This window comes from Triticum aestivum, chromosome 1D, assembly GCF_018294505.1.
Source record: "Triticum aestivum cultivar Chinese Spring chromosome 1D, IWGSC CS RefSeq v2.1, whole genome shotgun sequence".
Taxonomy (NCBI): Eukaryota; Viridiplantae; Streptophyta; class Magnoliopsida; order Poales; family Poaceae; genus Triticum; species Triticum aestivum.
Window position 1 is genome coordinate 232,692,305 of NC_057796.1, and position 10,918 is coordinate 232,703,222.

Genomic DNA, 10,918 nt, shown 5'->3' on the forward strand with positions numbered 1-10,918 from the left:
GACATATTTGATGTATAAAGTAAGCAATGCAAGGCACGATATGCATGATATAACCAACATCAACATGCCATGTTAGAGCAAAGATCTCATGGGGTAAATAGGAGTGGTCTTCTGCTTCTGAATCCCCCTCAGAACAGTTATCTTCCTCTTGATTACGATCCGAAATGGGTGGAGGGGGGGCTGTCTTTGCGCCCACCATGGAGCAACGTCTGCATGAAATTTTATTACCACGCAAGGCTCGTCTCTTTTGCTCTTCATGTTCAGTTCCATTATGTACAATAACTGACATGCATAGGAATAAAACATAGTGAGATTATGTAAGGAGTGCATGCACAAATCCAGAGTGATGGTAGCAAACTGTGGATAGACCCAAAACCAATGATAACAGGCAGATAATAGCTTTAGTTAAAAAATACAGATAATGGCTCCTTTAATGTTTGTTTGCACCCAACATGGAACTCATAGTAGACACCCGAGATTAACCAGATAGTAGACAGATAGTACTGATTGCTGCCCCAATATGTACCCCACAACCATTTAAAAACTCAAGTTTCAGCATAAGTTTGGACCTGACTCGGAGTCTAATAGGTGAACACGATGATAAAGTAGCATGTCATCATATTAAGCGATGCATAACGTAAGCAGACACAGAAGAGTGCGACCTCTCTTGCGGACCCGTGTAGTCCTCAAGGTCATCTGCTCAGTTCATGATGGTAATGCAGTTGTCGTGGCTGCCGGCGGCGGGGAAGAAGATCTGAGGTGGCAAAAGACAGTCTAGAGAGCGGATCCCTACTGTGGTGAACCCTTCCGTCGTTGGAGCAACTGAGCTGGGGTGGAACACAGCACCGCAGGAGCAGGACAAACCACACAAGGTTTTCTTTGACACATATCTGTAACAGAAGTAATTGTGTAAGGGCTCGTTTGAATTTGAGGATTCTAACAATGCAGAGATAGGAAATAGACAGGAATAGGATAGGAATGCACGTGCAAAACAGAGAATTTAAAAACACAGGATTTCTGCCAATCTGGGTGTTTGGTTCACAAGAATTGGAAGATCACAGGATGCAAAGAAGCATGGTGAGATTAAGTCAAACCACAAGAAGTGTACAACCTCTTTGGCGAAGCCATGTCGATCTCAGCGTGATTGGGTTGGCCGGTGAGGATGCTTCGGCTGACTTGGCTGTCGGAGGAGGGGAAGAAGATCTTAGGCGTCTGGAGATGGAGCCCGAGGTACTGCTCCGCTGTGATGGAGGGTTTCGTCGTTGCAGCAGCTCCGGTGAGTTGTACGACGCCGAGGCTGAAGCAGGACAAGAGAGACAACGTTAACCTGAGTGGAATTCTAATAGCATCTCCAATAGATGACGTAAAATACATAACCACAAAGTGCTAGATGTATACATCAGCCGCTCATCTCTGAACTTAACCGTCGAAACTAAATTTAACTGTCAAAACTGAACTTAACTGCCGAAACTGAATTTTGCTGTCGAAACTGAATTTTACTGTCGAAACTGAACACACTAGAGGTGAGGCTACATGCCAGTCAACTGACTTTTTCATCTCTAGTCAGTCGATTTTGCAGCCGTTGGATACAAAGTCAAGGGCCTGTAGTTCATCTTCAACCTCCACCCCCCTGAGCCGCCAGCCACCACCGGCCAAACAGCCGCCCCCCGCCGCCCGCGGCCGGCGGTGCGCCACCCCGCCCGCCCCGAAAACACTCCCCACCGCCGGTCCGCCGCCGCCCCGGCCATCCCTCTAGGCCCCCCGTGCCGAGCTTTTTCTCCGGCGATCCCCACGCCACCGCCCCGCCACCGCCCCACCACCGCCGGCGACCACCGCCCCACCCTGAACCCTAAGATAGATAGTGGGGTACTTCTCCGGTGAGCCCCCCTCCCCGCTGCAGCTGGTTCTTCCTTAACTCCGGCGAGCCCCCCACCCCCTGAAAATCGACTGACCCAAAAGTCGATTCAGTCAACTGAAGTGTAGCTAAATCAGAGCAGCATCGCAAGCAAGAGAAAGAGCGAGAGCAGCAGCGCGAGCAAGAGCAGACCAGGCAGGGGACCGAGAGCAAGAGCAGAGCAGTAGCGCGAGCGAGAGCTAAAGCAGCAGCAGCTCCTACTGATGTGGACGTCGCCGCTGAGGGAGCGACGCCGTGGAGGAAGTGGCCGGCGACACCGCGGTGGATGGAGCTGCGCCGTGTCGGCTCGGGACCGAGCACCGGCAGCACCGTGAGATTGAATCAAGAAGAAAATGCGGCGATTAGTGTACAACCTCTTTGGTGGCGCCGATTAGGCCGCAGCTTCATCCGAGGAAACGGTGATGCTGATGCTCTTCCGGTGGTGTAGGTGAAGACGGTGGTGTGGGAATGGAGGTGGCGCGAAAAATGAGGGGAACATCGGGGCAGCTCCTTGGAGGTGGAGGACAGGGTGGCTGAACCGGCGGGACGACCAGATCGACGACGGATCCTCGGTTGGTATGGTGGATGAGGGACGTCGAGGTGTTGTTGTGGACGACGTCATCGGGGAAGAGGCTCCGGCTGGGTGGCGGACGGAGGAGGGTGTCGGGCTTCGCGGGTTTTCCCAGCCTCGGTGTACAAATGGGTGGGCGGATGGGATGGGACTGGGGAACCATGGCTTAGGGACGCGCTTGTCCAAAATGTGGGGTAAGTTACGAAAGTACCCCCACCGATTTGAGGCGGTTCTTTCGGTTCAGGGGTATCACGGGCATTTCGTGTGTCAGGATTTCACAAGAGGTGGGAGTTTTAGCGCGTGTTGTAATTTTGGAATAGCAAGGCGCAGGTTGAGATGGAGGGAGTTGTCGGAGCACAATGAGACAAAGATATATCTTAAATATTTCGGGCTAACAAGGCGCGGGTTGAAGAGGCGGGAGTTTCGCGGCACGATAGACAGAGACGCTAGCTTGAAATTTCGGCATAACAAGGCGCGGCTTGAAATTTTGGGAGAACAAGCTTAACGTGTACCCAAAAGAAAAAAGACAATTTAGACTAGTATGATATACTACGTACATTGTGTTTAACACGCACAACACACACAGACACCATTTAGACTAGTAAGGTACACGTGCATTGCACGCATGAGATTTGGCAACCAAATTATGAATAAATACCACATTATAGCATGTAAGCTTTGAGTCATATATGCATGATGTAGATGTTCGTTTAATTCTTATAGTTCATTTCATTCAAAATCATCTAGTTTTTATAAGAAAGCTAATCTATTTTAAGATTCATGGAATTGTGCGTTGTAAGGCATAAAGTAAAAAAAAATCAGGTAGAAAAACATTTGGGCAATTCTGATACGGAAGATTCTAGAACAAAGAATAAGTGCTTGTGTTTTGAGGTTTGTGCATTATGCTTTAGTTCAACCATAGAGTCTTCTAGATTGTACATGTGGCAAAATCTGGTAGAATCTAGATGATATCCAATGGCCAATAGTGCTCAAATTTGCCAGCTCTGCACCATTGGATTGGCCTCATCCAACGACCATCTTTCAAAGTTAAAGTTATCCGCACACTATATAAAAAATATAAAATATATAATATATATATAGGGGTATAGATATAGATATGTGATGCGAAAGCCACCCATCATCTCCAACTAGAATAGTTTGTCCATGCACGGATGCAATGTGGCCAAACGATGTCTGCCATCGGTATGTCAAATTTAAACCAATCTGACCTTGTTCAATGTGTATACATTGCAACATGCTCGTTTCCAAACCACACCGCGCAGATCTCCGTTATATTCATGCATGCATCTATTTCAAACATCATGATCTCTTATTCAAATATTTGAATTCCACTTTACATTGATTATGACCTCACCTAGTCTTTTACACCCACACATTGGTCTCTCTTTATAATTGTACCACTAACTTTCTCTCGTGCATGCACACACACACACTACCAGTCGGCATTATCCATCGCACACATGCAATCTTTTTCTTCAGGTCGGTCTCCCATGAAGGCACACACACACACACATCCCCCTCTCCATCATATCGGGCATTCTTTATCTCTGACGTGCATGCCCAAAGATCAATGTTCCTCTATGTGTGTGTGTGTGTGTATATAGCTAGGTCTTTCATAGTTTTCCACATAAACCAATCAATCTGTGTATCTAGTGAGGTCTCACCCTCTTTCCCGCGTCCACATCGATCAATCTATACCTCTCTATATAGGATTACATATATAGCTAATACACCCACACTAATTTTATATCCAACGCCCCCCTCTCATCATCCATGTCTTCCACTTCATCTCTCAGACGCGCGCACAATGGCCAAGACAGGGGGCAGCAAGGGCCCTGTGCCCCCTAACATCACTATATATCGAGGCTAATATGAATGTGATCATTAGACAATTGCTGGTAAAAATGGTTTAAGTTGATGAACTGGCCCTCCTCGTAAAGGATTAGCAATGCTTGGCCCCCTAGCTCATGGGACATTTTTCATGGCTCCGCCACTGCGCGCAAAAGCGCACGTTCTCGCCCCCTCTCTCTAAATATCGATCTCGCAGTTGTGCACTCCTTCATAGTCTCCCTCCACTCGGCCCCTCGCACCATCTACTAGCCCCCCACCAGATTTTGCCACATGTACAATCTAGCAGACTCCATGGTTGAACTTAAGCATAATGCACAAATCTCAAAACAACGGTGGTTCTCCTTTGTTGTAGAATCTTCCATATCGTAACTGCCCAAACTTTTTTTCTAGTTGAATTGCCATTCTTTGTTTGTAATTTATGCTTTACAACGCACAATTCCATGAATCATAAAATAGATTAAGGGCTTCTTTGATTCAAAGGATTCTCGAAGGAATTTTGGAGGATTCTAATCCTTAGGAATTTTTCCTATCTTGGTTGTTTGATTCGTAGGATTGTAAACCATAGAAATTTTTCCATATGATTCATTTGCACTAGATTTCATAGGAAACATCCCATCCACTCAAACCTCTTTGAATGAATTCTGTGTTTTTTCTATGCACAATCAAACACTCGTACCATCATGTAGGATTCAAGACGAACATTCCACTCTAATCCCATGTTCTTCCTATTCCCGCGTTTTGGAAATCCTACGAATCAAAGAGGCCCTAGGTTTTTTTATAAAAACTAATTGATTTTGAATGAGATGAACTATAAGAATTAAACGAAGGTCTACACCAGGCATATATGACTCAGAGCTTACATGCTACAGTGTGGTATTTATTCGTAATTTGGTTGCAAAATCTGACGCGTGCAATGCACGTGTACCTTACTAGTACTTCGAGTATGTGCAAAACACAATGGCACGCTACACAGTGTCTCTCTTACAGTTCATGAAGCCACGTGGGCACATGGCACATGTGGAGGCATTGTCGCGACATCCTTGTGTGGATTGATCACAATGATGTGCTGCTGGTTCCAGAAGAATGTACTCGTCCTCCCTGAGCCGCACTGGCGGTACATGCACGAAGCGAAGATGTGCACGCGCGCACGCCACGCACACACAAATTCCCTCGCACGCACACACGGGTAGACGGGCGGATGCAATTTTGTACCAAGATCCACCCCATGTGATAATTTGACGCGTGTAAAGTCCTTCACTTCATTGATGGTCAATTAATACAGAGCATGCAAATTGAGTGGACGTGAGGGCGGAAGAAAGACATTACTACTCCACTGCGCGCATGCGAGTAGTTAAATCATGGGTTGCTAGTAGTACTTCCATTGGTCTCCTTCGTATTTTGTGCCAATTTTTGACAGTAACATAATATTTACGCATCTGAGGAGTGCAGTCTACTTGAAATTTATGTTCCACTAAACTCATCGGGAGCCGTTTCGGGCCTCGAAACCAAAAACCATCAATTAATCTTTACCTTGTTCCCATCACATTCGAAAGTACTAGTGCTACAATTAAGTGCAAGCCTGCTCACACCTACCAGTATGTACCAAACCTGAACGTGTTCCCACTATGCAGGTTTTAGTACTAGTGCTAGTACGTAGGCTATAAAAAGGGGAACTACCTAAACGAAAATTACTCTACCTTCCTCCTCATAAGTCCTGCTTCTTCGTCCGTCCTTGCTATGGCTGGTGTGTAGAGCTCTAGGTCGAGAACTACTCGTAACAAGGGAGCGGCAACCAAGGCTGCAGAAAAAAGAGAGGGCTCGCCGCCACGCAGAGACCTCGAAAGATCTCTCACGGGCAGGCGATGGCTCCCAGGAGCGCCCTAGACGCGGAGGTGAACATGCCGAGCTGGCGGCGCTAGAGTCGTTATCCCTCGATGGCATGCCCGATCAGCTCAATAAGCACCTCAATAAGTAGAAGGAGTTCATCCACGTCTTGGTGGATCTGCTGAAGGAGAGCCTCGACGACATGCCTGCTGAGCTCAATGAGCAAGGGGAGTTGACCGCCGGCTTGGTGATGCTGCTGAAGAAGAGCATTGCCTCGGAGAAGAAGGTGACCGGAGAAATCCTGCAACTTCAGGAGGACAACGTGAAGCTCTGCCATGAGCTTGACCTGCTGAAGGAGGAGAACATCGGCTAGAAGAAGCTGCCTGAGAATAGTAGTTCCTCGATGAAGATGTTGCAGTCCCTCATCATGGAACAGAAGGAGGAGTTGGCGAAGCTCCGCATCGAGCACCCGGCTGCTGTCAAGGTACGTAATGCGGCCGTGGAACAGATGATGAAGGCTCGCATCGAGAAATCCCGCGTCATGGACACAATGATGAAGATGGCGGAGGAGACGCGCAAGTAGATGGAGGTCGTGGAGGCGATGAAGAACTAGTTACGACTCCGCGGCCAGCAACCCTTCATGTAGTGAGAGCAGCGCCCCACACGTGTGTGTGCGTCTTCCTTCTTTTTTTGGGGTGATAATCCTCCTTCTTTTGCTCATGTGTTTCTTATTTTGCTTTAGGTGTTTCGCCGCACGTGTCACCTTCTCTGCGAGGCATGAATAGAACAATGCTAAAAATGAGATGACTAGCAAATTAGATCATTCTTTATCGCCAATAGAACAATGCCTCTTGCTAGTAATATATAATAGGAGTAGAGAGTAGAGGATATGGCACTAGGCTGCCGTGTTTCGTGCTCCTCCGTCGTACTCCAGTGGAAAACTTGAGTATACCGCACGGTTCTTTGCTCCTCCTCAGGTCGTCGGCACATTTATACGAGCAGCCAAATCACAAGGTCCCGCCTTCCAGCAGTAATGAGCCGTCAAATCACAAAGGCCCTCGCCTCTCGTGAAAAGGACCAAGCTAGACTGCCCCGCCCTCTAGCCTTTTAAAAAATGTATACATTTGTACAGTAGTAGTATCGATGGATTGCGCCATGGAGCAAAACTATGCATATACTATATGACACTACCCACTATGAATAAATACGTTTCATGGTGCATCTGATAATATTGATTTCATATTGTGAATGTTTATATTTTTTAATATAAAGTTAGTCAAACTCTACAAAGCTTGACTTTGACCAAACCTTATATGCGGACTAAAAAGAAACGGAGGGAGTACTAGTAACATAGACTAGTAACTGGTCTATGTTACTCTCCACTATGACCAGCCAAAGTCGAGGCGCGGATACCAACGAGGGCCTGGTTGTGTCTATACTTGGACAACTCACCCGACTGCATGCGCACCAGGCAGACGAAGCTCGTGTCATGTTGGTGCCGTGTGCGGCCCGCACATTAACCAAAACCTCGTGCCTCCATCTTAGCCTCCGCGTTTAAAACATCTCAATCTCAGGGCCAAGGAGCAACGTGAAACCTATGATAGAGCCAATCGGATGGTTGAGAACACTACAATTCGCAGCTACAGATGCGTGTGTGAGAGAGGACGAGTGCGTGCGTGCACCTCTTCTCAGAGTACAACTGTATGTGGGTGGCATCGGCCTAGGGAGCAGTGATGGTGCGTGCGACAAGTCCCGAGAGATAGGTGTAATGCGTCTGAAAAAAAGACTAGTCTATAGCTCGCCACGTGACTATTCCTGCCGAATGCCAAGCCTAAGATATGTATCCGACGGTGCCAGTTTTTGCACGTACACAGCAGTAGAAAAAGAACTAGTAGTACCATGGCATATGCTACACCACGGCCAAGAAAACGTCCCGACGTTACGCCATCCGGGAATAGTGCCGCACTTCGAAACTAGAACCGTCAATAAATCTTGAGCACGTCTCGTCACATTCCAAATTACTACTACTACCACGCTATATTTAATTGCAACCCTGTTCACACCGATCACAACCTAAACGGTTTCCCACTTAGGAGCGTATTAGTAGTACTCGGTTATAAATACTACTATGCTAAGATGACTCCACATTCCTCCTCAACTCCTCATCCACAAGAAACAATCAAGCCAGAGCCAGCGTGAGTTTTGGGTCGAGAGATTTCCACCAGGGAGAGGTGAGCATGGAAGAGGAAGCACGAGAGATGTCCCACCTCGCCGCGAAAGCAGCCGACATGTCCAGCCACACAGCAGTAGCAGCACAGAGGTCCCACCGCGCCGCCGAAGCAGCACGGAGGTCCTGCCGCGCCGTCGATGTAGCAGACTGGTCCGGCCATGCCGCGGAAGCAGCAGAGATGTCCCGCCACGCCACCGAAGCACCAGGGAGGTCCCGCTGCGCCGCGGCGGCCTGGGAAAATTTGTCGCGGGCAGGCGAGGACTCTTACAGGCGCATGCATGCGATAGTCCCTAGCCAGATGGATCAGATCTCCGGCTGGGCGAGGATCCAGGACGAGGCTACCGGCGCCATCCGGCAACTCGGGGAGGGCAATGCGAAGCTCCGGGGTGAGCACGACCTGCTGAGGGCGAAGATCGACGGAAGGGCAAAGCAGGAGGAGGAGACCGCTGCCGTGTTGCAGAGGACGGGCGTCATCATCAAGAAAGTTATGGACGAGAATGCCATGCTCCGCATCGAGCGCAACAGGCTGGTGGAGGAATCCATGGATGCTACCAAGCAGCGTATTAAGGACATGAAACTGATGAAAGAGATCATCGCCCGCCGCGAGAACTAGTCTCCTCGACCTGCAGCGCATAAAGAAAGTACAGATCAGCGAGCCAGATTGTTGTATGCGTCCTCCTTCTTCTTTTGCCCTTGTGTATTTCGGGCGTAGCCGCATGTGGCTTTTTTAATTATCTTCCTAATTATGTAAGACAATTATTATCCACTCTCGTCGTCCTTATATATATTCATCAGTCTTGCTATAAGTCGCAGTAGATGCTATATAGGTCTGTCGGATCTTACATCAAGATCCGTGCAAAATTTTCTTTTCAGATTTTCTTTTTTCTCTCTTAAATCTCAGTCGAGTGAGACATTGCCACGTCATTAAACAAAGGCTTGGGCGCCATTAATGGTACCTTGGGACAGAGGTGGACGGCAGATGGAGGTTAAAGGGCTCTCCTCCCGATAAGCACGCGCAGGGGTCCGATCGCACGCCTCCCGTACTCAAATAGCTACCCTGCACGGTGCCTCCTAGCTAATAAAAAAGGGGGACGCGTGGCGGCACGTAAATGGTAAATAGAACGCCCACGGTTTCAATAATACTTGTGTTTCCGATTGTAACGTGACAGCACTTGTTCCAAAATGACTTTGTTGATTGTTAATGTGTGCGCCTTTGCAAATCGGACAGCAAAATTACCACAGCATGTTGGTGCCATGTCATGGCACCAAGCCAAGTTTCATGATTTTCAAGCGTGTTTCGGATTTATAGGAATTAAAAAACCAAGTTTCTCAATGTTTCCAGCCGAGCCATGACGCCCAGATGTTTGAATTTCATTCCCATTTCTGGCATGGGACCTAGAAATTTACCCGAGGACACACATATGATTTTTCAACCAGCTTTGGTGCACTGGAGCATGTGCTTGTATTTAAAATTTGAATTATGCACACAAAGGTGACACGTTCCCTCTTAGAACCACGAGCCTTCTTGAGAGAAGCTCCGGTTTGCAAGAAACTTATACCAAAACTTGTTCCTATTCCGCATTTTTTTACCACGGCATGGTAGTACCATGACATGACACCATGCCAAGTTTCATGATTTTCAGGCGTGTTTTGGATTTACAAGAATTTTAAAACCAAGCTTCTCAATGTTCTCGGCCGAACCACGATGCCCAGATGTTTGAATTTCATTCCCATTTCTCGCATGGGACCTAGAAATTCACCCGAGGACACACATGTGATTTTTCAGTCAACTTTGGTGCACGGGAGCATGTGCTTGTAGTTCAAATTTGAATTATGCACATTAAATGACCAGAAACTCAATTAATGTATAAAAAAGGCCAAACAAACTCGGAATAATTCCAAAATTTAACAGGGCACTCATATAGTTCTATGTTGCCTCTGTAAAGAAAATCTGGCGGTAGGAAGCGTATATTGTTTCGCACACAAAGGTATAAAGAAATAAAGAAATTAGCCCTATTTAATTCTTGGGTTCTTATTATTTATGCCACTAGTTGTGTATCACTACTCAGTTTTGCCATTAGAAGTTACAACTACTCAAAAAATGGCATCGATCCGTGAGATACCTGCTCAAAAATGCAATTAGATATCTAAAAAATGCCATCATTAAGTTAGATGTTTGCTCAGAAATGCCATTAGACATTGTTATTTTCACGTCAAACCCCGTTGACCATGTTACATGACAAAAATAAGCTGGTTCTCACAATGATAAGTTAATGGTGTCCAGCACAACACACCCCTCAAATAAAACTAAGCACCCTGGAATTCTTTGACAAAACTAAGCACCCTGAAATTCTTTGACAACTAAACTGCTGGCTATATGATGTTGGCCATATATATTGTACGTATATAATGTCAAGAAACGAGTGGTAGTACTATACCAACTAAAAGATGAAATGTATGAAATATAACGAGAAGAAACATAACATAGTTCTGCTGGGGGCTCAGCACAACACACCCCTCAAATAAA